Below are 24,014 nucleotides of genomic sequence, written 5' to 3' on the forward strand. Positions count from 1 at the left end.
TGATCCTAGAACAGGGACTATATCAGGAGGTTTTAGAGAGAAAACCGGGCATCATGTCAAAGACTGATTTTTTTAGCCAGAAGGTCCTCTGGGTGGGATTCAGCTAAGACACCAAACTTTTTGTCACTGGGTAACAAGGCCTCCTCCAACGGAGGGAACTACTGGTTTGAAAGAGAACTCTAGAACGCTCCCCACGGGTAGGACAACTCTTATTGCAGGTACCTAAAGACAGGAAGTTCTAAAGGCAAGGGGTGGGAGGGTTGGAGGCGTGGTGTGAACACAGCAGAGAGGAAACCAGGCCTGTCCAACAGACACAATTGTACATAGGGACCTCTGTCTTTCACAGGGGAAAAGGGGGTAAAAGGAAACCAGATTTGCAGAGGGACCCTCAGAGTAGTGAAGCCCTGTGGAAAAATCGGACAAGGAATCCAAAAGAACACACACAAATGACAAAATGGAAGGATCTAGACAGCAGAACTGAGACGATGACCTAAATGTCCCAGATCAGAAAAGGTCCCAGTCCGTGCAAAGGCGTGGGGAACAAAGCTGAAGCTGTGCATTTCTGGCCTGGATGGGATTGATTATAATCATTCAAGCCACTTAATCGTTTCAGACACAATTTTGTCCGTGGGGTAAGGTTGCTGCCCAAGGAAAACTTTTTGTTACGAGTAAAAGACTAAGAACCCAAATGCATAAAGCATAATGACCCTTGATTAGTGGACTAACAACCCAGCAAAAACCAGTCTCCAGGGAAGTTGACTGGTACAGCTTCTGCCTGGGGGGACTATGCCTCCTGCTAAGTGGGCATAATGTGTCCCAGCCCGTAATAACCCATTATAACAGCAGGTAGGCACTTCCCCGGCCTGAACTCTTCCTTCTCCTTTCCAGGCTCTTCACCTCTTTTATTTTATTTTAAAGATCTTATTTATTTGTCAGAGAGCGCGTGCGCAAGGAGCCAGAGAGGCAGGCAGAGAGCCTGAAATGGGACTCGATCCCTGGACGTTGGGGTCATGACCCGAGCCGAAGGCAGACGCCTCTTCACCTCTTTAAGATTTAACTCTTGGGGCGCCTGGGTGGCTCAGTGGGTTAAAAGCCTCTGCCTTTCGCTCAGGTCATGATCCCAGGGTCCTGGGATCGAGCCCCGCATCGGGCTCTCTGCTTGGCAGGGAGCCTGCTTCCTCCTCCCTCTCTCTCTCTCTGCCTGCCTCTCTGCCTACTTGTGATCTCTGTCTGTCGAATGTATAAATAAAATCTTAAAAAAAACAAAAAAAATTAACTCTTTCGTGTCTTCCCCAGCCACCACTAATTAGACAAGGAAATGTCCGATTTCACATAGATGGCTAGGTGAAATTTTCCGGGAAGAACATAGGGTTCGGTGTCTGTCAATCATGGGCCTTCGTTAACACGGCTCTCTACCGAACTCTTGACTTTCAAAAGAAGTTTTCTCTGAATGGAGACGTGCCTGGTCCTCATCCTTTGGGCATTAAAAGATCACACCCTGGGGAAGAAGGCAGGAATGCAGCTTCCCTACAGAATAATTCCAAATTACGTCTCTAAATAGTCCCCTCCACACCCTCAGAAGGAGAGAATTTCCTCCCTCGGCCCCACCTGGCGAGATTTAGTGAGTCGCTCCCGAAGACCAGGGTGTGGATGAGGAAGGGAGAAACAGTAACATTATGGTGGGGAAACTTGGCAGACAGCACCTTAAGTAAGTGACGAAGGGTCACCCCACCAATGGTGTCGTGTGGGTTTCTGGTACCTTCTGGTAGGTTGTGGTGAGAAAGGAACTTCAGCTCTTCCCAAAAAGGCATAGTCCCAGGCTGAAGAGAAAACTGGTGGGCAAATCCACACTGAGGGCCAGCCTACAAATCTTCTGACCGGCCCTACAGAACGTTGTCAAGGTCCTGGAAGGCAGGGAAAGATGAAGGAGTTGTCACAGCTCAGAGGAGAGCGCAGAGGAGTGTGGTGTCCCAGACTGAAACCGCCTCCGGGGACGGAAGGAGGATGTTTAGTGGAAAAACGGGTGAAATTTGAATGAAGTCTTGAGTTCGGTTAACAGTAACTGTTAAGTAAGCTCTTAATGACGGGGGGAGCTTTGCCCTCTTTTTGCACCTTTTCTATAAACACAAAAATTATCCCAATAGGAAGTTTAGTGTAAGAAATCACACAGAAACCAAAAGATAGCCTCTTCTGATCACGTACTGAGTATTCAACATAGATTTGTTCTCATAATTCAACACTTCTCCTGCCCTGTTACTGCACAGACCAACTGTTGGCACAGTAAAGACCTGTCTTCAGGGGCGCCTGGGTGGCTCAGTGGGGTGAACGTCTGCTTCTTGGTTTTGGCTCAGGTCATGTTCTCAGGGTGGTGAGATCGGGCTCCCTACTCAGTGGGGAGTCGACCAGAGTTTCTGTCCCTCTGCCCTTGCCACCACTCGCTCTCCTTCACTCTCTAAAATAAATAGGTAAATCTTTAAAAAAAAAAAAAAAAAAAAAAAAGGCCTGTCTTCCCTTTGTAATAGTTTACAGCAGGCCATGCAGTGTATAAAGCCGCTAAAATCAAGACTAAGATTTAGCATGGGCTCGTTAGTTCTGTTTGCTTCCATAGCCGTTCTCTCTGTCCCCAGCTTTGTCAAGAAAGAGCTTGTGCAAATGTGCCCTGCACCACGGTGGGTCAATCCTGTGGTTTCCCCCAGCCCCCCGGGAAAGAACCGAAAATGCATGTTCTCTGGACAGTCAGCGAACAGTGCTCTATTTCCATATGAAGACCTGCTTGATTATAATTAAAACTTTCATTTCACTATTAAAATTGAAGAACAGCTATAAATTAAGGTAACAATATTAAAACCTCTGGGGGGCAGGTCTAAAAATCCTCTCTGTAATTAGAGAGCTATAAAACTTAAGAAACACTAATTCTTTTCAACATCAAGATCTCATTTTGTAAGGAGGCTGGTATTTTGTAAATCACAGCTCTTCCAGGGGTGAGGACGGATTGTGGTTCTTAACAAGGGTGATTGTATGAAATATTTGACCCTTTATGGGCTAGCCTACTGAGTTAGAAGACTGATTGCTTATACTGATTGGATATGTGAGAATCTGGGTGGTCTCGGTCATGTCGTGGCCTTTCTAGATTAGAGTTTCCATTGTTCTATAGTTAGATGTTGGGTTATTAAGCTTATTTGACTATTCTAGTTCAAAAAGGTTGGAGTTTTTATTGTAATAATAAAAATAATACCCCCTAATGCAACCTCTCCTTAAAAACAGAAGGAATTAGTTATCTTTGAGTGATAGGTCTGGCTGTTCATGGTTTATATATTCTCTGTACTTGAGTCGACGTGTGTGTGTGTGTGTGTGTGTGTGTGTGTGTGTGTGTGTGTGTGTGTGGTCATGTATCACTTTAAAATCATGAAAAATAAAATACAAAGTTGGAAACATCATCACGACATACACTAATAGATTTTTCATTAAGTCTTACTGAGTTAAACAAAGGTACTATGCTCAGGTAGGCCTTCATCCTTTATGTAATGAAAATTTTGCCAGGACAGTCTGAAAGTTGACCTTGGTCTTCCGTCCACGCCCTGACCATCTTTTTCCATTTGCCTTAATATTTGTACTTCATAATCTTGCTCCTTAGTTTTTATCTCTCTTTTTTTTTTCCATTGGATGAAAACAAACAATGAGCTTTAAAAAGCACATTCCTCAGGGTAAATATCTCCAGAGAGTTTAAATTTACTTTAAAGTGAATTCTTGCCAGGCCACCCAAGTGGATACCCCTGGTTTTTCATTCTCCATCAACATATCACATGGGAGTGGGCACAATGGCATAAAAACGGTATCATCAAGCAAAACTCTGAGCGGCCCGACAGGACAATACAAAACGATGAAAACGTTTTCTTGTCCAGGTCTAGAAAAAAATAATTCATCTTTTTCTTCCTCCCTCCCTCCATTCCTCTGTCCTGCCTTCCTTTCTTCCTCCTCCTCTTGAGGTTTGTAAGAGGCAAAACTATTAATGTGCATGGGTCCTATGAATCTGGACCCTGAAGAATGGGACCACCACTTGCCATGTTTCCTGTTAGCTAAGGAGATGCCTTTCCTAAGACTATACCTCTGTCTTTTGCATTTTGCAATTATACTTGTTTGTTTCATATCATAGCGCCCACCCAGTGCTGTACTCAGGTGTTTGAGACTAACACAGTATATCTTGTGTTCAAAGTGATGAATGAGGTTATGGAAAAACCAGACATTTGAGTTCGCCCATGATTATCATAATTCCACAGCGATCTGGACCTGGCTGGGTCACTCCTGGCTTCACTATCTTGGCTGATTGTTACCAGTCAGGTCTAAGGATTCTGCCATCACATGGCCTGTTTCTCACTGACCTGTGTATGTCAAATAGCGTAAAAGAGGGGCGCCTGGGTGGCTCAGTGCCTTAAGCCTCTGCCTTCAGCTCAGGTCGTGATCTCAGGATCCTGGGATGGAGCCCCGCATCGGGCTCTCTGCTCAGCAGGAAGCCTGGTCCCCCCCACCCCCCGCCTGCCTCTCTGCCTGCTTGTAATCTCTCTCCCTGTCAAATAAATAAATAAAATGTTAAAAAAAAAATAGTGTAAAAGACTGCATGATCATTTTGGCTTCGTGCCTGGGCCCTCAACCGTAGGAACCGTAGGGTGCATCCCAGTTTCGTGAGCTGTGTAGAACAGAATGCACAGGCAGAACCAGTTCTATTAGCAGAAGTAAAATCAGTGTCCTCTTTGAAGATCTGGCATAAATTATGAACCTGACCTCTGTAAGGACATCTTTGCTAATTTTGTATAGGTCTGTATATACGTACATCTGGCTACTTTTTCCACCCATATTTTCATTCTACAAAGAGAAAAATCATTTACAGCGATTACTTCGCTGATCCTGATAATATCTCTCTGCAAACAGGGAGTCTGCTGGCCCTGGCCCAGGGGCCACATGTATGACCGGCTACCTGTTTTTCTACAGTTGGAGAGCTCAGCTGATATTTACATTTGTAAATGACTGGAAATGAAGAATACTACTTCTTGGCATGCACAAATTCTATAAAATCCGAACCTCAGTGTCCATAAATAAGGTTTTATTGGCACGCTCGTTCCTCTGTTGCTTGTCTGTGACTGCTTCCATGTTCAATGGCAGAATGGGCTAGTGGTGACAGAGACTATACGGCCTGCAAAAGACCAAAATATTTACTTTGTGACCCATTTTAGAAAAAGTGTGCTGGGGGCGCCTGGGTGGCTCAGTGGGTTAAAGCCTCTGCCTTCAGCTCAGGTCATGAGCCCAGGGTCCTGGGATCGAGCCCCGCATCGGGCTCTCTGCTCAGCGGGGAGCCTGCTTCTCCCTCTCTCTCTCTCTGCCTGCCTCTCTGCCTACTTGAGATCTCTCTCTCTGTCAAATAAATAAATAAAATCTTTAAAAAAAAAAAAGTGCGCTGTTTCTTGGCGTAGACGAAGCTATTTTCAGAAGGAGAACTGAGGCACAGCCTAAAAGATATAGATGCCGAAAAATAATCACCATGAACGAATGGGCATGGAGCGTGAACCAAATGTCTCATGGGCTAAGATTTCTAATGAAACATTTTGTCGATGCCGGGAAACTAAAAATCTGGGGCTTAACAAAACAAAATTCGAAGGCCTGATTTTTGCACAATGGGCAAGTCTGAAGACTAGAGCACAACAGTGGAAGGCGTAGTAGATCCAGTGTTGCCAGAGCGCGCCCATTCTCGACTGGCATGCTTCCCTTCGAGAAGCAGAGCTGTGCAGCCCTGCACCTTAGTCTCTAACCCTTGCTGACTGTCCAGTGCTTGAGAAACAGCCAGCTTTGATTCTGCTCTGAGCAGGCAGTGAGGAGGATGACCTTCGAACGTGTAGGGTCTCAAAGCAAACCTACTTCGTGGCTGTGGGGATGGGGCAATGGAGGGGGTGTCCTTTCATCAGTGGCCCCTTAGAAGTGTTAGAGTCCAAAAGGCTCAAAAAGCCCGTATATTCCTTTTATTTGGGACCGATTTCAGTCCATCTGGGAGAGGATAGCTATGGTTAGAGTTTTAATACTTGTTATAACCTCTATAACAGGGAAGAGAATTGTCGGTGCTGGAGGAGGGACGTGACGAAGGACAGTGGCTATCATTTTTTTCCAGTTTGTGTATATACGTGTGTATGGAGTGTTGTATTGTGGGATAATGTCTTGGCATCGCAGTTCTGGTATGTCCTTTATAAATATGTTACTCTTACCTATTTGTGTGCTCCAATATTTTGTTACTTTATTTGTGTCATCAAGTAGTTCTCTGGCTCGTTGGCCTAATTTTCTTTCTTTCTTTTTTTTTTAAAGTATGTTTTATTTTATTTTATTTTTAAAGAATTTATTTATTTGACAGAGAGATCACAAGTAGACAGAGAGGCAGGCAGAGAGAGAGGGGGAAGTAGGCTCCCCGCTGAGCAGAGAGCCCGATGTGGGACTCGATCCCAGGACCCTGAGATCATGACCTGAGCCGAAGGCAGAGACTTTAACCCACTGAGCCACCCAGGCGCCCCGTCGTTGGCTTAATTTTCTATTGTGTAACAAATTACCACACATTTTTTTCTTCCCTCTGGGTCTGGGACTGGCTTTAGCAAGATCCTTGGCCCAGGGTCTCACAAGGCTGCAAGCGGGGTGTGGGCCAGGGCCATGTCCTCATCTGGAAGCTCGGGGCCCCTTCCAGACTCGAGTAGTTGTTGGCAGAATTCCTTTCCTTGAAGCCATAGAACACACGGCAGCTTGCTTCTGTGAGGTTGTCAGGATATAGTCTCTATGAGTCAGAGAAGGCCTTACCGCTCTTGTGAAGGATGCCCAACCGATTAAGTCATGCCCCTGCCAAGGAGAATTTCCCTTTTGATTACTTAAAGTCAACCAATATAGGACATTGATTACATTGGCAAAATCCCTTCTACCTTGCCATATGATGTAACATAATCAAGAGAGTGACTTCCGTCATCCTTTCACTCAGCATGGCCTGACATCGCGGGGCTGAGATCCTAGGCGCCATCTTGGAATTGTGGCCATCCCACCATGGGCAAGAAAACATGGCTCCAAGACTCGGAGGGGGCCAGCCCAGAATCTTGGCTCTCTTACTTGCTAGCTATGTGACTGCACAAGGGACTGAACTCTCCCTGTCTCCTGTACACTGGAGATCACGCTAGCAACATTCCAGCATCCTAGCACCTACCGCTTTGGGCCGGTGTCAGAATCAAATAAGATCATGCTTGTAAGGGTGTAGTGCAGTGACTGGCAAACAGCCAGTGGTGAAGAGGTGCTAGACGTTTCCCTTAGATACTCATTCTCATGCGTTTTATTCATACACCAGAAGATTCACACCACACAGCAACAGAATGTCCGTGACCGGCTCTCCAGGAGAACAAGACGAGAGGCAGGATATTAGGCATGCAAATGAATCCTGGTTTTTTAATAGAAAGGGCTCATTCTGGGGGTGATTAAGAACAGGCTATTTCTTGAACAGCACCATTTCTTAATGCTCCATGCCTGGACAGAAGCAAATGCTCCATCATTGTTAACGGGTTAATTGATGGGATTATTTTCGTTTCAAAGCCCTTTCCTTAACCAAATTATTTCTTGCCCTTTATTCCCATGTAAACATGACAAACGTTTAATTTGCTGCACGGCCCCTCCCTTCTGTCCTGATCTAAGGTGGACTCTTAATAGGAAACCAGTAGAGAGGGTCGACGTGTGAGCACATTAGCCAAAGACCTTAAAGAAGCACTGTGTAGCAGACGGAGAAATAGAAAACCTCAGACTCAGGACTGGTCCTCTCTGTCCTGAAAACCAGCTCACAGCTATCTCCCCGTGTCAAATGAAAAGCCTGCACTAGGCTCTTCCTCTGTGCAGGAGGGTAAGGGAAACAAAACAAAACAACAAAACCAAAACCAAAAGTCAAGAAAGCCCTCCCCAGAACACCAGTCTAAACTGCTCACATCCCTGGAAATAAAAAACAAAGAGTTTCCCCTGGTGACAGACTTCCCGATATGCTGAGAATGCCCACCCCCGAGTTCCCTTGTGGCTCCGAACAATGGGCAGACAGAAAAGCACACAGGGCCGGCTTTTGTCTGCTCACTATATGGCCGTCTTCCTCCCTGGGATGTCTTCCGGCCTGCTGACGGGGAGAGGGCCTGTGTGAGGAGGAGACCTCTGCAGCGGGACTGCTGTGGCTGTGGGCGGTGTCTGGGGACTCGAAGAGAGGACAAATCCTGGCGGGGGGAGAGGGGGCTGTGTCATGGCTCCAGGAACTCGGCCCTTCTGGAATTCCAAACCAAGCAGGTGCTTTGAACTCCCAGAATTCCTATTAGAGGGAATCAGAGAGCTAAGTGTTCTAAAATTTTATGGAAAAGAACAGAGTGAGAGAGAGAGAGAAAGGGAGGGAGGGAGAGTGACAGCAATATACAGCAGTGTTCTGAGTCTATTGGCAAGTACTGGCAAACCAGGCCTCGTGGCTGATGAAGATCTCACTCAATTTCTCATAAAACAGGGATTTTGTTTTAGAAGGCGGTAGGAACGAAGGGACCGCAGAGCTGGTAGACCATTTCTTGGCCTTACTTCAGGACCCGTGTATATAATCTTTGCATTTTTATCATTAAATAATTGGAGGAAAATAGAAGAGTGGAGACAACCATCTAGAAGTTTCCAAACCTCCAGGTATCTGACAGTGTGGAAATACACCTAGACACGCATCATCTGGGCTTCACGCGGGGTCATTATATTTTCGTTTATCCCATACTTATTTGGAGGGGGCGGGATGGGTGGGCCAGGAGCAGACTTCATTCATTCAGCGTTCATTCAGCGTACGCTTAGGACATGTGCACTGTGGTAAGACCCCGCGAAACACACGAGTGAAACACAGACAGACTCTGGCCTTAAGAGATTTGCGGTCCTATCTTGGGAACTATAAATCTGGGAACAAGCGATGTTCTAAGCTGTACTGACATCCATATACCTCATTCACTCATCTTCCAGAAAAATGGTCAAAACCATCCTACAGATTGCCTACCTCCGGAGGAGAACAAGAGTCAGATTGACCTGACTGGTAGTTCAGCAAATACAGTTCGCTCGGTTTCCAGTTTACCAACAGCCAAACCAAAGGCTTCTAGAAGTAGTAAGTCAGCTTTCTGACCTGTGTTGATCTTTTCCATGTCTGTGAGAGGACAAACAGCCAGTCCAGCTCCTGTCAGGGAGGCATGATTGTCTCCAAACTGTGCAGGGCCTCACCTGATGCTTCCTGCATGTGCAATTCCCATGGCTGTTTCTCCCTCCCTCCGACTCTTCCCGCTTCCTTTTTAGTCCTTGGGCACCACAGGATAGAATACCTTTATTATTTTTCGACGCTCAGCCTTCTACCCGAGATGACTTTTCTCGAAAGACTAGGAAGCCCTCACATTTATCACAAGGAGAGAAGTGGTGGATGTGAACGGGAGTTCATGTTGCCGGCAGATACTGCGAATCACACCGAAGAGACCTGAGAACGAACGCCTTATGTTACAGCTCCTCAGACTCGACTACTGCGATTTTCTGAGTGCCTCTGTTTCCTTCTTAAACAGCGGTGGCATTTTTCTGAAAGGAGCAACCAACCTAATACGGGTATTATTTGTGTCTCCTGCAGCGTTCTTACTGAGAATAATTCGGGTGCTCACTCGATCCCAGGACCTTGAGTCAAAGGCAGATGCTTAACCGATTGAGCCCCCCAGGTGTCCCTTTAGAGCACCCTTGAATACCCAACAGGGGGGTCCATTTTAACCAACACGGCCTTCTCTTTGTGGCTATGACAGTCCTCGGAGTGCTGGGGGAAAGGACGCTGAATGAAAAGTCCAGATTACTTAAATGTTTGTTTCCACGCAAGGTGTCCTAAATGGTGGCCCTCTATGCTGCTTGAAGACGTGTCTTGGGGAAGGGTCTCTCTTGCCAGAGGGCAGCCAGGAAGTGACTCTCTGCTCCCAGCGACAACATTTTCAATTGCTCTGCTCTGCCCGATAAAGGTTAACAGGAAGCAGTTTTTCCAGACAGCAGAAACGTCGGCCTGAACATTCTTCTAAGGACTTGCTAAGAAAGTGTTGAAACCAGCAGGCCAGCAGCATATCTGTTTTGCTGCCTGTTCTTTGCTGACAAAATGAAAACACAGACAGTGGCCTTGAATTTGGCATTGGAAATGGCAGCGTGGTTGTTGCTGTGATGACTGGCTTGACAAGCCTCTGATATTCTTGAAGCGTGAGCCGGTCCCGGGAGCCAGCACAGCCATTGCGGCAGAATGAAAAGCAGTAGTGTTTCTTCTTCCTGACCTTTCGAGCAGCCAGCTGGGCAGAAACACATGGGAAGAAAAATCAAGAACCCCAGACAGGAACCAAATCCTTCCAGGCAGACTGATAATGAACTTCAAGCCTTCGTCTCAGACATCACTGATTCCATCCATTTGTTCTAGCTCTTTAGGAAAATGCGTGGTTAAACACACAAATCTACATTAGCATTCTCTCTGTGCTGGTGCTGGCGTGCGACTCGTGTGGTTTGGGTTTTAAGACAACATATAGTGGAGTGATTTTTAAACATCTAGCATTTCTGTCCTGTAAAGCAGGGAATGGGGGTAGGGCGGGAAACGCAGCACAGAATGAGAGGAAGCATGAGATGCTTTTGGATTTCCCTTCCCTGATTTTGAATGTAGTTGTTTTTTCCTTTTTTTTTTTTTTTTTTAAAAAAATTACACAACCTTAAAGGTTTAAAAATTTCAGTCACATGTGAGCGCCGAGGGAGAAGGAAGCGGTATTTTATTCACCTCGGGGTCCCCGACAAGCACAAACGGTAGTGTTGGGGGTGTGTTGAATGCAAGAAAACTTGGCCTTGTCCTTCTGTTCTTCTAATCCATCTAATCTGTCCTCCTCCTTCTGTGGGGGATAATGTTAGGCTTGAATCATGAGTGATGACTGGGATTACATTCAAGAGAAGTTTCAATCGCCCATCTCGAAAGTCTCCCCCCACCCCACGCCCACCTCCTTGTGGGGAGATTTATTGAGAAACTCTGCCTTCAGCTACTATAGTGGCTTGGCACTCTCTCACTTCCTGTCAGTTATTTGCATTTCTATGGCCTATTAGAGCTAAACATTGCAAAGAACCTCCTAAAAATGTGAGGGTTAATTTAATTAAACTGTGCGGCTCTGTCTCGGTGGCGAGAACTATGACAATGTTTTGCTCATTTTAGAGCTGGAAAATGCAGGCCCTAAAGTTACAAAAATATTTCTCTCTTCCACTTTTGTGTATATATGCAATGTATGAATAAATCATTCAGTACAGTAAAAAAAAAAAAACATAATTTTTTTTTTTGGATTGGAAACAAAAACCCTTTTCAGAGGTTTTGATGCTTCTTCCTCCAAACCTTGGTTTTATTCACACGTTCTGCTATGTAACCCCCCTCCCCTGTTCTAAAATCAGTAGAACCATCTATCCACCTCTGGGATTCGAGAAACTGTCATGAAATTAGCTTAAGAATTATAATTCTCCTTTTTGAGAACTTTCATGATCTTTCTCCTCTACAAAATCCCTTGGTCTCTCCTGCTCCAAACTTCCCATTTATATTGCTATAGCAATGGCTCCGAACTTGCAAAAAAGCGACCCCTTTGTTCCTGCTAAAATTTTTGTGCCCTCCCACAAGATACTATAATAATAATAATTATTATTATTTTTTAGTATTTTATTTATTTGACAGAGAGAAATCACAACTAGGCAGAGAGGCAGGCAGAGAGAGAGGAGGAAGCAGGCTCCCTGTGGAGCAGAGAGCCCGATGTGGGGCTCGATCCCAGGACCCTGAGATCATGACCTGAGCTGAGGGCAGAGGCTTTAACCCACTGCGCCACCCAGGCGCCCCAATACTGTAATTATTTTTTTAGAACTTTGAAATTTATTAGAGGAGAATCTTCTAGCTCAGGAGTTGCATTCGTTGGCTTGGCAAAGTGTATGTTCCATAATGGATCTTTTCATCCCTCTTACTACCCTGTGAGACCCCGGGAGTGTGAGGCCCATAGTAAAGGTCCTCTGGGGATTTTTCACTGAGCCATTGGACTGTCTCTTTGCCTTGTTTTCTCATTGCTCCTCAGTGTCTAGTTTTAGAAGATGGGAATCAGGCCATCTTTTTCGCTCTCTTGGGGTTGGCCGCATAGCATGGCTTCAGAAACTAGTGGTTCACGCATCGCTTGGTCCGTTCTCTTGATTGCCTTTTGCCGTAGTGAGAGACAGTGCCCTGGTTTGCAAGCAGACCGTTGGCTTCCCCAACCTGTTTTGTCCCTGGGTGAAAAGAGAAGGGCCCCTGACCGCCAGCTGGTGAGAATCTGACCAGACTTTCATGGATGAACACCTTCTATCTTTGCAGACTTTGTCCTTTGGAGCTTGTTCTGCTTTCTTTTGTCACTACTGCGGGGTCTTTTGGTTTTCTGACAAGCAGAAAGTTTCCGAAGACCTAGTCCCTCCGGAAAGGAGCGTCAGGGCCACTCGACTGGATGGACAAAGGGTCTATGCCGGACCCGGTGGCTCTGGAATGGTCAAGGGGAGAAATAGGGGTCCGTTGGCCACCGTTTCTATCCGTGCTTTCGTCCTCTTTGAGGATGGTTTGTCTCTGAGCTCTTTTCATCACTGTCTTCACGATCATCTTGTCGACAAGTTATTCTAAAAATTGTGCAAATGACTTCATGAGTTCCCAGCACAGCAAGCTGTCCTCTGGAGGCTTCTATGATTACTGCGTTGTCCAGAACGTGGGGCTGGTATTAACAAGTCTTGAAAATCCTGATACTGGAACAAACCTTCCCCGAGTGCAGTCGCGCCACCTTCCTTGTGGGCTGGGTTTTTGTTGTTGTTGTTTGTCTGGGGTGTGTGTGTGTGTGCGGGGGGTAGCTGGATGTAAGGGGCTTCTTCAGCTAATTGGCGACATTGTCAGACTCTTGCCCCCTCCTGCAACAACCGTCCAGTTAGCTTCGCCCTTACCCCTCTGCACTGCTTCGCCTCTCGGGGTTGCCGGATGGATGCTGAACGCAGATCGCCTTAACGGTGGGTGTGTAGACCGGGCTGGGAGCCGCCTGTGTCTCTCCATATAAGGACTCGTCAGAAGGGTTCGTGGGTCTACACTCTGGCGTGTGCCGCCTTCTCCAAGAACAAGTGGAGACGCTTCGTTTCGAATAACGTGCAAGGACTTGCCATCGGCTCCAGCTGTTTTTTTTTCCTCTTTATGTGGTTTGTATTGGTATTTCCAGTGTTCTAAATGAGAACAGACATTTAAGAATATTTCCGCAATTAAAATAACAATCGTATTAAATTCTAACATATTTTTATGAAAAATATGTTTTCCTAAGCAACAACCACCCCAAAAACCAGAGACAAGAGTGGCGTTGTTTCATAGGTCTACAAATCTCTTCGATGCTTTCCTGACAGAACACAGCTCGCTCCAGCTTTTCTGAATGGTGTGGTCCTCTGATGTTGGCGGTGGGGTCGGGGGACGGTGGCAGACCAAACAGATCCAGATTCGGGTCTGACGGTAACTGCGGCTAGGTACCCAAGATGGGTGGGGCTGGTCTTGGCTTCTAATTAGCCTTGTGACTTCAGGCAGGTCCCTTGCTCTGGCTTTGAGCTTTTCCTTGGTAAAATGATGCAAGTGGATCAGGTTCTTTCTCGGCCTCTTCTGGGTCCTTTCCCTCTCTAAAGGTCTGTGGTGCATAGGTGAGCTGTGTCATCGTGGGTTCCAGCGCCCAGAGCCTCGCTCTCTGTTCCTGACTCACACACACACACACACAGATACACACACACACACACACAGACACACACACACACACGCGCGGCTGCCTGGTTTTTCAAGAAAGGCAAATGGAAAAGGAGATCTGAAACCCACAGAGTTTCAGTTCTGACTTGGTGAGTTTTGATTTGAAACACCTTCGCGTATGAAGCAGTGAGTGGGCAGACGATCCTGCCAGGAGAGCCCTGAGGTTGGACGAGCCACATACGACCTCTTTCTATTGGTGCTTGTCTTTTGGAACAAAACACGGCACTACTCAAAGCCAAAAAAGAAGAAAAAAAGAGAGAGAGAGAGAGAGAGAGAACTCGCCACACTCTGTGAGAGGCACCGTTGACCAAAGAGCAGTGGAACATGGCGGCATGGAGAGCCTCACAGGCCCTCGACCAACCCGCCTACGTCTATGTCTGCCGTACTTGGTGTGCGTCAGGGTGATTTCCACGATGGTCGTGTTCACTGAGCCTTTGAAGGCAGAGAAGTTTGCTTAGTGTCAAGGCTTTTAAAACAAAACAAAAACAGTGCTAAGAGAGAAATCTGTTTGGATTGATGCTACACGTGGTAACACCTTCCAAGCAGCTCTGTGGGATGGGTAACACTCGAGCTGGGCTGTGTGACGGGCATGGTTGATGGTGCATCACCATGACTTCCCACAGTCTCCTCCCCGGGCAGAGGTCCCCGTTACGAAGGGGTCTGAGCACATGGCCTGCAAATAACACGTTAGCAACTTTTAAATTCATGTGGGTCCTGACAGACAAACCTGCTCCAGGTAAATGTTTATCTGCATGATTTGTCACAGGATTTTGTCATACTGGTTCTTAGAGGAAATATGACAATGAATCAGGGAGCGAGAGAAGTCTAAAATGTTGCTTGGCGGGGATGCCTGGGTGGCTCAGTCGGTTAAGCGGCTGCCTTTGGCTCGGGTTGTGATCCCAGGGTCCTTGGATCGAGCCCCATGTCAGGGTTCCCTGCGCAGCGGGGAGCCTGCTTCTCTCTTTCTCTCAAATAAATAAAATCTTCAAAAAAACCTGTTGCTCAGGAGTATTAAGAAAAGAGAGAGAAATGTTAAGCATTTAAATAGGAAGCACTAATACAGAAAAACATATGACACTACCACACTGGAATTTTCCCTTTTTTGGCCATTCCTGAATTTCCATAGTTGTAACCGGCCTAGTCAAACTATTCTTCTGGTTTTTGTTTTTTTTTTTAAATGTCGTATGAAAATGGAGGGTATGTCAAAGACAACATCTTGTAGGCTTGGAGCATTTGTAAGAGGGGTTTTGAAAGAACTTGTTACTTATCTGCCTTTGAGTGTCTTTCCAAGCTTTCTTTGGATTTTTTTTTTTTTTATAGGGGAAGGGAGATTTGTTTCCTGCTTAAATACTGGACCTCCTGGGAAACATCTGTTTCTCAGAATGATAAATAAGGGTAAGGAGTATGATGCATACAACAAATATAAAAAACAAAACAAAACCAACCCATCATCAGTTGTGCAAAGGTACCTAAAGAAAACATGACGCATAGATTTGCGGGGGAGGCTTCAGGGGAAGTCAGACCCTGGCGAGAAAACAACATAATATGGTGATATAGAGCAGTGAGTGAAGAGATCTCCCTAGAGAATCAGAAAATGAGGAAGAATTGAAAGTGATGTGGATTTTTCTCTTGTTTGGAGTTTCTCTTGTCTGGAGACCCATTTAAAAATAAATACTCAAAAGGTCTGTCGTGGAATGTTAGAGATGGGAAAGACTGATGTCTGTGGGACAGCCACCACGGGCCTTGGGGACTCAGTGACCGTGAGGCACAGAGTTCCTGCCTTCAGGGAGCTTGCATTCTAGTGAGGGGACGCTGGCAAAAAAACAAAGAAATAGGCGATATGGTAGACGTATTGGCAAACACTTTGGCAAAAAGTGAAATAGAACAGAGGCAGTAGAGAACATGGTGGGGGCCGGGGAATCCGTGCTATGTTCTATAGGTTATGATCGCAAAGATCATTAAGTCTAGCTACCATTCTTTCTCTGTACGGATGAAGGAACCCGAGTCCCTGAGCGATGGCCCATGGTCCCCCACCTGCTTAGTGGCCCGTTGGAAATACAACCCAGCTCTCGTGACCCAAGACCAGTGCTCTTTCCTCTTGCCTCCACCCGAGGCTTGTCCACAACCGTCAATGGGTTGTCACCATCAGTTGTGAACATCTATCGTTTCTTCCCTTGGTGATCAATTTATATCGTTTGTTTTTCATGAGTCTGAAATGAGTTGTCCAACACTATTTCCACACCAACTTGCGCCAGCAGGAAAGGTCCCTAATATTTAGAATGGGGCAGTTGGCTGGTTGGTGGCTTTGGAGTTGTCTAGAGGTGACCCCCCCCCCAGCTGTGCCATCAGTGAGCATCGGTGAGGGTGTTTGGCACTCTTCGTGGTGACGTGACACACCAGGACGACAGCTTCACTTCCCTACCTTGAATGTGCTCATGAGTCTGCAGGGGATCTTGTGAAAAATGCATATTCTCATGCAAAACGTCTAAATGGGGCTGCTGTTCTGCTAGCCAGGTGATGCTGGTGTCGCCGGTCCAGAGACCACGCTCTGAGCCCCGAGGGTCCAGACACCGCTGCACTAGTTTGTCTAGTTTTTCTTTCTTCACTTCCTCACTGCCCTGCTCCCCTCCCCTGGAAGAATCCAGCTTAAAAAAAGAAAATGTTGTGAAACATCAGTGCCAAGCCTGAATTACAATGTCAGGCACGTAATTATCTGGGCAAAACCCAGATGTTTTAGACGGAGGGTTAACTCTGCTGGCCGCCACCAGGGTCATGTGACGAAGTCGCTAGCTTGAAGACACCGTCAAGGCAGATGCCACATATGCAAGGGACAAAGGGGTACGTGTGCTTGCAACCTGGGGAGGTGGGCCGCCAGCAAGGGTTACGGTGGCCGCGAATACTGCTGGGAGCGTCTCCATCCCCCCCAGATTGGGAGTTGAGACCCCTGTGTGCTCATCTGGGCTGCGAGCGTGACTCCGTCTGTGTCTGCAAATGAGAGCTTGGGTCCTTGGCCGTGGCATGTGGTGAGGGGACTCGTCCTCTCCCAGGGTCTGCCACCTTCTTGAGCCGTCCTCTGCTGGAGCGATCCTGAAGGGAGGAGTGAGCGGGAGCGAGGACCTGCTTTGGGACAGAAACAGGCTTCGTGTAACACCTGCCTTCATTGCTCTTTACCTGTGAGCGGACTTGCTTACTCGCTGCAGTGTCTCGCTGGTGATAACCTTGATTGACCCTGGACGTGTGAAGTCGTGTCCTGGGGTCTCAGGAGGCAGCTCGGGAGGGAGGAGCCAGCCCCCACCCTTCTGTCTGGCTGGGCTTGGGGGAGACGGGCTCCCCAGGTGTTTCGGCAAGCTCGGGTTCCGTCAGAGACAATGGGAACGAAGGTAGTGAGAGAAAATGAAATTAATATGTCTAAGTGGACGGAAGCTGGTTGCTGTTATTTTCATGGAGGCAAAGCCACCAGCTCTGGTGGCTGTAGGCTTTCACTGTGACCTGGGCCTTTGTTTCAGTTTGACACTTTAGACCATTTGGTCTATGTCCGGTGAGACCCCACGGCGGTGTACGTGAGGATGGGGAGGTGAGTGGGTGGGAGAGACCGGATTTTGGATACCAAGGCTTTTGCCAACATCTTTTAGGCCGCCTTCTTCCTTCTGTGGTCAGAACTTGTCACCCCTGGGGGAAAGTGGTCATTCACTCTGGAACGGTTGGAATCTCCCTCGTGCTGGCAGGACCAATGGAACACTCTGGACCACCAGCCCGTGAACCAGAGGTTGGACTTCACCCTGGACGTTTTGTTGGGCTCTTTTGTTCAAAGTTGACCCGGAGAGGTAGCAAGCAGAAGTGATCTCTCTTATCAGTTGCTAGAATGCTTCGTCATGACCCACACGAGCCATCTAGGAAACCAAAGATTGCTCTTCCCTGGCCCTCTCTGGCTAACCTCGCTCTAGCCGTAACAGCTCCCCAGCCGGGGGCAAAGGCATAGCAAAGGCAAACTCCCTCTTGCCCTTCACCAAATCTTGATCCATGGCAAGTGTCTCAAGGATGAGGCTCTGGGACAGAGCCTTGGCTTGGCAAGCACCAACTGTTTCCAGCAGAAGATTCTGGGAAGAGAAAGGAAAAACCCTTTTTAAGTCAAGTGGCCTTTCTCACTGTCACTTTTATGGCTAAATCATTTGTACTTTTAAGTGTCCACACTTCCAGACGTGGTGTATGTGAGAGGACACCTACTGAGAGGGCCCTCTAGCTCTGTGCTCTGAGCTGGGCCCCAGGAGAGAGAGGGCGTGGGGACAGATGGAGAAAAGCTCGATCTGGTTTTCTTACGATATGACTCTTAAAAGCAATATAACCTGCTTGTTTCTTTGGAAGAAACTTTTTTTTTAATTTGCAAAGATAGTAGAAAGTTCCCATATACTTTCTCATCTGGCTTCCCTGAGTGTGAACATCGTACGTTTCTGATGTTCATTTGTCAAAGCGAAGACATTGACACGGATGCAGTGTTATCAAGCTCTAGATTTGGGTTTTGTCAGTTTTTCCCATACATGCGCCTTTTTCTCTTCCAGGAGCCAATCCAGGGTACCATGTTGCATTTAGTACCTCGTTCTTTCTACCTAATTCCACTTGAGCTAATCTAGAGGATTTTTGCACCCTCCTTACTGAGCACCTATTCTGAGCAGGACCTCGGCTGGGCCAGCTCTGAGGCCATGATGAGTAAGTCCTCAGTGGTTTGCCATCTAGTTGGAGAGCTGAGGCACAAATACCACCAAGAGACGCACACAACCCGAGTAGTTTCAAACAGTGTCTCGGGATTGTCGAATCTGGGCATAGCTGTGTCCCAAGCCTCGCTGAGAACACATTCGCTATGGGCCTGGGAAAATCCGAAGTCGTCCCTAGCTGGAGGAGGCAGCTGGGGAAGGAAGTCTGGGAAGGTTTAGCAGGGCTCGACCCAATGTGACTTCAGCAGGAAAGGGAAATTACTGTGCGGAGCTGAGCCAGCCATTCAAGGTGCAGCTGCTTGGAATGGAGAGAAATTGCGTTTGTGTGTGCGCACGCGCACGCGCACGCGCATCTGTGTTTTTGAGATTTTTTAATTGGGGCTTGTTAGGAAGAAACCCTATCGACCTTTCTTTTCTTTTACTACACGGTTGCTGACTGAACTATTTGATTTCATGGCAAAGAACTCACAAAAAGGAGCCTTTGTTCCTAGGCTGAAAGTACTGGAAAATGCTAAAAATCCTATAATGTTCTAGCACCCAGATAGAAAATCATCCACTTCATTTTGGTGGTTGTGGGTTTCATGGCCATTACTCTGCACGTGCCTCTCCCTAGTGCTTCTGACTCTCAACACAGCAGAGGTGTGGGTAGTGGAACGGGACCCCATTTCTCCCCCGAAAAGCGGATTGTCTGTAGGCCAGTGGGGCTGTGTGACCGCCACACAGCCTCAGCTCAGTCCCCAGAGAAGATCATGGGGTATCCCAGGGAGAGAGCCTGAACATGAAGCCAAGAGCCGTTCTTTCCCAAAGCGGGACACCCACAGATGGCAGAAGCAATTGCAGGGTTGACCTGTAGGACTTGAAGTGGGGTTCAGTCCGAGGGTTCCCAGGTTCTGCTTCCCATAGTCAGAGCTTAACTTCTGTTTTCCCATAAGAATTGGCTTTCCTGATGCAAAGGAGGCCAAGCTGTAGCATCGGTGCTCTCCTGCACAATTCCCAGGATGCACCAGCAAACCCAGACCTCGGTAGTGGATGGAGGGGTGAGGGCCGGGCTGCTGCGGAGGACTAGCCTGGACTGGGCGTGGAGTGGGGGTCGCTGCTGTGAGGCCGGCAGTTTAGCTCAAGCCCTCCCCCGGCAGGTGAGCCTGACTTAAAGGCCAGAAAAGAGGGGTGCCTGGGAGGCTCAGTCGTTTGAGCGTATGGCTGTTGGTTTTAGCTCAGGTCCTGATGTCATGGTTCGTGAGACTGAGCCCTGCATCAGGCTCCTCGCTCAGTGTGTAGTCTTCTTGAAGATTCTCTCCCTGAGCCCCTCTCCTACCCCTTTCCCCCGCCTCTCTAAAATAAATCTTTTTTTCCAAAGATTTCATTTATTTATTTGACACAGAGATATATCACAAGTAGGCAGAGAGGCAGGCAGAGAGAGGGGGAAGAAGGCTCCCCGCCGAGCAGAGAGCCCGATGCGGGGCTCGATCCCAGGACCCTGAGATCATGACCTGAGCCGAAGGCAGAGGCTTAGCCCACTGAGCCACCCAGGCGTCCCCTTTTTTCTTTCTTTCTTTCTTTTTTTTATTTTAAAGGCAAGAAAAGAGGGCTAGAGTCTGGAGGTGGTCCTCTGTGGGTGACGGCCTGGAGGTTGAAAAGGCAGAGAAAAGGGTGTCTTTCGTGACTGAATGAAAGCCACTGTGATTCTGGTAGCCGGGTAGACCTCTATCCTCCACCCCTCAGATCGGTTTTCATCTGTAAAGGAGAATATTATTATCTGCGTTGTCTATTTCGCAGGCTCTAGTAGGGAGGGGTAGATGAACGCCCATCGAGAGTACATTGCCTGGCCGAAGAGCCCTCAGAAGCGGGTGGCCTTGCACTTGGCTGCATTTGAGTTCCTAGTAAACATGAGGGTCTCGATGCAGTAAAAAGAAAACAACCCTTAATGCTTCTAAGAGGAGCAAATCGAGGTTTTTGCCTCTGGTGGCACCAAGGCTAATGGCTGAGCAAACACGCCTGCGTCCTAAACCTTGGACCCAGGAACCAACTCTGCTACAGGCAAAAGGGGACTTGAGATTGCCTATGGCCTCCGGGCTGCGATGGATGAACCTGAAATAGGGCAGCTGTCCTGGAGTATTTGGGTGGGCCCAGGGTGATCACTAGGGTCCTTGAAAGTGAAAGCGGAAGGAGTGAGCGGGGAAGAGAGAACGAGAGGTGCCGGCCGAGGAGGGATCTGGCCTGGCATGGTGGGCCGTGGGGATGGAGGAGGGGCCACGAGCCAAGGCAGGTGGGCAGCCTTCTAGAAGCTGGGTGCGGCAAGGGGATGGATTCTCACTCTCCAGAGAGCAGTGCGGTCTTGCCAATCCTGTGCGCTTAGCCCAGTGAGAGCCACGGCAGACTTCGGTTGTGCAAAACCCTAAGATGACAGATTTGTGTAGTTTGAAGCCATGGGGCTTGTGGTAATTTGTCACAGTCGCGATAGGAAGCTACAGCACCTGTCGGTAGGAATTCTGACCCGGCCGTGGGCATGCAGTGTTTATCAGCCGCACAGGTTTTCAGGAACCTTCTTCACCCTTCTTGTGCACCATCCTGGACGAATGTGTGCTTTGCCCTGTCTGCCTGGCAGGAACCATTGTTGCTGAGCCAGAGCAGCTACGTCCAGAACTCTTTTGACATTTCTTATGCCGTTTGCCAACATTTATGCACAGAATCCTCCTGCCTGATTCAGGCTCCCCGGTTTGGTTTTGAGCAGGCTGTGCTAGGGTGGATGAAAAGGAAAATTGCAAATTGCGACTCAAGGGCAAAGCGATGCAGCTAGATCCCAGCTCAATGTATTTCCAGAAGAAAGACAGGCCCAGTCAAGCGGGCCTTCCCCCTCCCTGTGATTTCCAGTTTTCTCCGGGAACAACAGAGCCCGCACAGCTTTCTCCTTTGCTTGCTTTTAACATAAAACAAAAGGTAGATGAAAGCCTGTTCACGCCGCGCGATCCCTGTGGAGGAGCTCAGAGAGGGAGAGGCAAAGGCAAACGCACACTCCCCACAAAACATCTGTAAAAGGATTTGGAACCAAGCAGGGGGAAGTTCTGAGGCCTGCAAAACGGGAAGGAAGGGCTTTATTTACAGGCGGTGGATTGGACTTCCTGTTGTGAAGCTCAGGCCGTTTCATAACAGCTGGGCCCCCCCCCCCCCCAGCAGCGTCTGGCGCTACAATGAGGAAACGGGGCTCTGGGTTCCTCCATGTTATGCAAGTTAAGGACCTCCGCTGCCAACTGAAATGGACGCAGGAAGAAGAGCGGCCGCTTGAACTTGTCCTTGCAGACACTAGAGCCGTGCTTTTTACTGCATGTGTCCTTTTCTTCTTGTGTCTGCTCTTGCAGGTTTGGAGATAATAAGCCCCCCCCCCCAAAGGAATAGGCACCCAAGGGGGCGGCCCCATAGCACGGATTGGTTGTCTCAGCACGGCCAGGAGCCACAGAAGCCGGTGCCGTGGTCTGTGAACAAGGGAATTCGATTTATGTCTTTCCTATCGCCCAACTTTGCCATCAATGCCCCGAAGGCTGTTTTGGTAGCAGATTTGCTTAGAAGGTCAGCCAAGGGATGGGGGAAAGCATCGTAAGCGGGGATGGGATGTGTCCTGTAGGCGTGCTCCTGGGGGCTAGCTTTACACAGGTAAACCACCGTGAGAAACTGCAGAGACTTCCTGCATTGCTTTTTTGGCCGAACACTCAAAAGTTGAGATTTTTGAGAGCGCCTGGGAGGCTCAGTGGGTTAAGCATCTGCCTTCAGTTCAGGTCATGATCCCAGAGTCCTGGGATGGAGTTCTGCACTGGGCTCCGTGCTCAGCGGGGAGTCTGCTTCTCTCTCTGTGCTCTCCAGCCCCTCAAATAAATAAATAAAATCTTTCTAAAAAATTGAGATTTTTCAGCAAACGGGTCTTTCAGGTTGGAGGACAGGGGTGGGGCTCTGCCTTAGCACTGTGGAGGTACGAATTTGAATTGTTCCTTATCTTTAACGGGAAGACTCAAAAGGTGTATTATGCCTTAGGGTTGTTTTGAGAATGAAGTCCCGCAACAGGGCATGGCCACCAATCGGAGTCTGATGCTAGAGAGTCTTTGATCGGTGGTAGCTATTCTGGTTCATTGGGGAGGACGAGAAGGAGTGGAACCAGGCCAGGCACACAGGGAAGGAAAGCCCGCAGGCCGGGGAAACAGCCGCCACCAGCATGGGCTGTCATTAGCACCCAGCCCTCAGAGCTTTCCAGTTCTCTCCCGCCTGCTGCTTTTCCAGCCTGCTTCCCTGTGACCAGCCTTCCGGAAGCTTCTGCACCAGCCACACTGGTCTGGAGGACTTGCCTGTCTCCTTCCCTAGACTCGGACATTCCCCCGCCCCATCTCTGAGCTTCCTGCCCACCCATTCTGCAGAGTTTTTCTCTGTGAAACCATCCTTCTTTGAGCTCACACAGCTGCAAGTCACCGGCCTTCTTTCTTTTTTTTTAGTTATTTGAAGGGATATTAGATGTCTTGCCTGTGTTATAAATTTAAAAACCCAGACCAGAAAAGTTGCATGGTTTGACAGTTTTGTTCAACTCTGAACTTGGAAAAGAGGGACTAAAAGCCCAGGTTTTCAACTCCCTTACCTCTGGGCCATACTACATATTGGGGACACCATGCTTCTAGCAGTGAAAGTCTGGGTGACTGTATTCTTTCCCCTTGTCATTGCTTAGTGACACTTCGGTGTCACTGTAGTTTATCTGTGTAAAGCAGGGCCCCAGAGGGCTCAAACAGGACACATCTCATCTCACTTAAGATGTTTCCTGGTCCCTTGGCTGACCTTCTGGGCAAATCTGCTGCCGAAACGGCCTTCGGGGCATTGATGGCAAAGTTGTGCGGTGAGAAAGACCGAAATCGAATTCGCTTTTTCACAGACCATTTTGGGGGTCTGGTGTCTCGATCTCTCCATTTGAGTCTAAGTGCCCCAAAGCAGGGACCAGATGTCAGTTTTGTGTTCCCGAAGACGTGTCTCAGATCCAAATTTCAGATCCCTGATGCTGTTGAGAATCTTTAGTATAAATGTTTATTGACATTCGTGTGGTTTCAACGATGAGGTGGGTTTTTCTCTTCCTGTACGAAGGTCCGTCAGAGGGAGACTGTCGTCCTACCCACCCCCTCAGTGCAGGGTCTGTGGGTGGGTACACCAGTCTCAACCGTGGCTCCTGCTGTGAATTCAGGCCCTTGTCATCACAGTAGGTGACATTCTGGACTTTCCCCCCAGACTTTAGCTCCATCTCAAGCCCTGTCTGTAGCATTCCGCACACTGGCCACGCTGGAAGTGAAACCATGGGCTCATTTTTCACGCAGGGACACAGTGTATAAGGAAGTTAAACAAACAAACAAAAGGCAAAAAGAGAACAGACCCACTTTGTTTCCTTTAATGTCAGGTTTGGGGGGTTGCAGCCTTCGGGGCAGGCTGTGGAGGCCAGC

Source organism: Meles meles, chromosome X, assembly GCF_922984935.1.
Source record: "Meles meles chromosome X, mMelMel3.1 paternal haplotype, whole genome shotgun sequence".
NCBI classification, from domain to species: Eukaryota; Metazoa; Chordata; class Mammalia; order Carnivora; family Mustelidae; genus Meles; species Meles meles.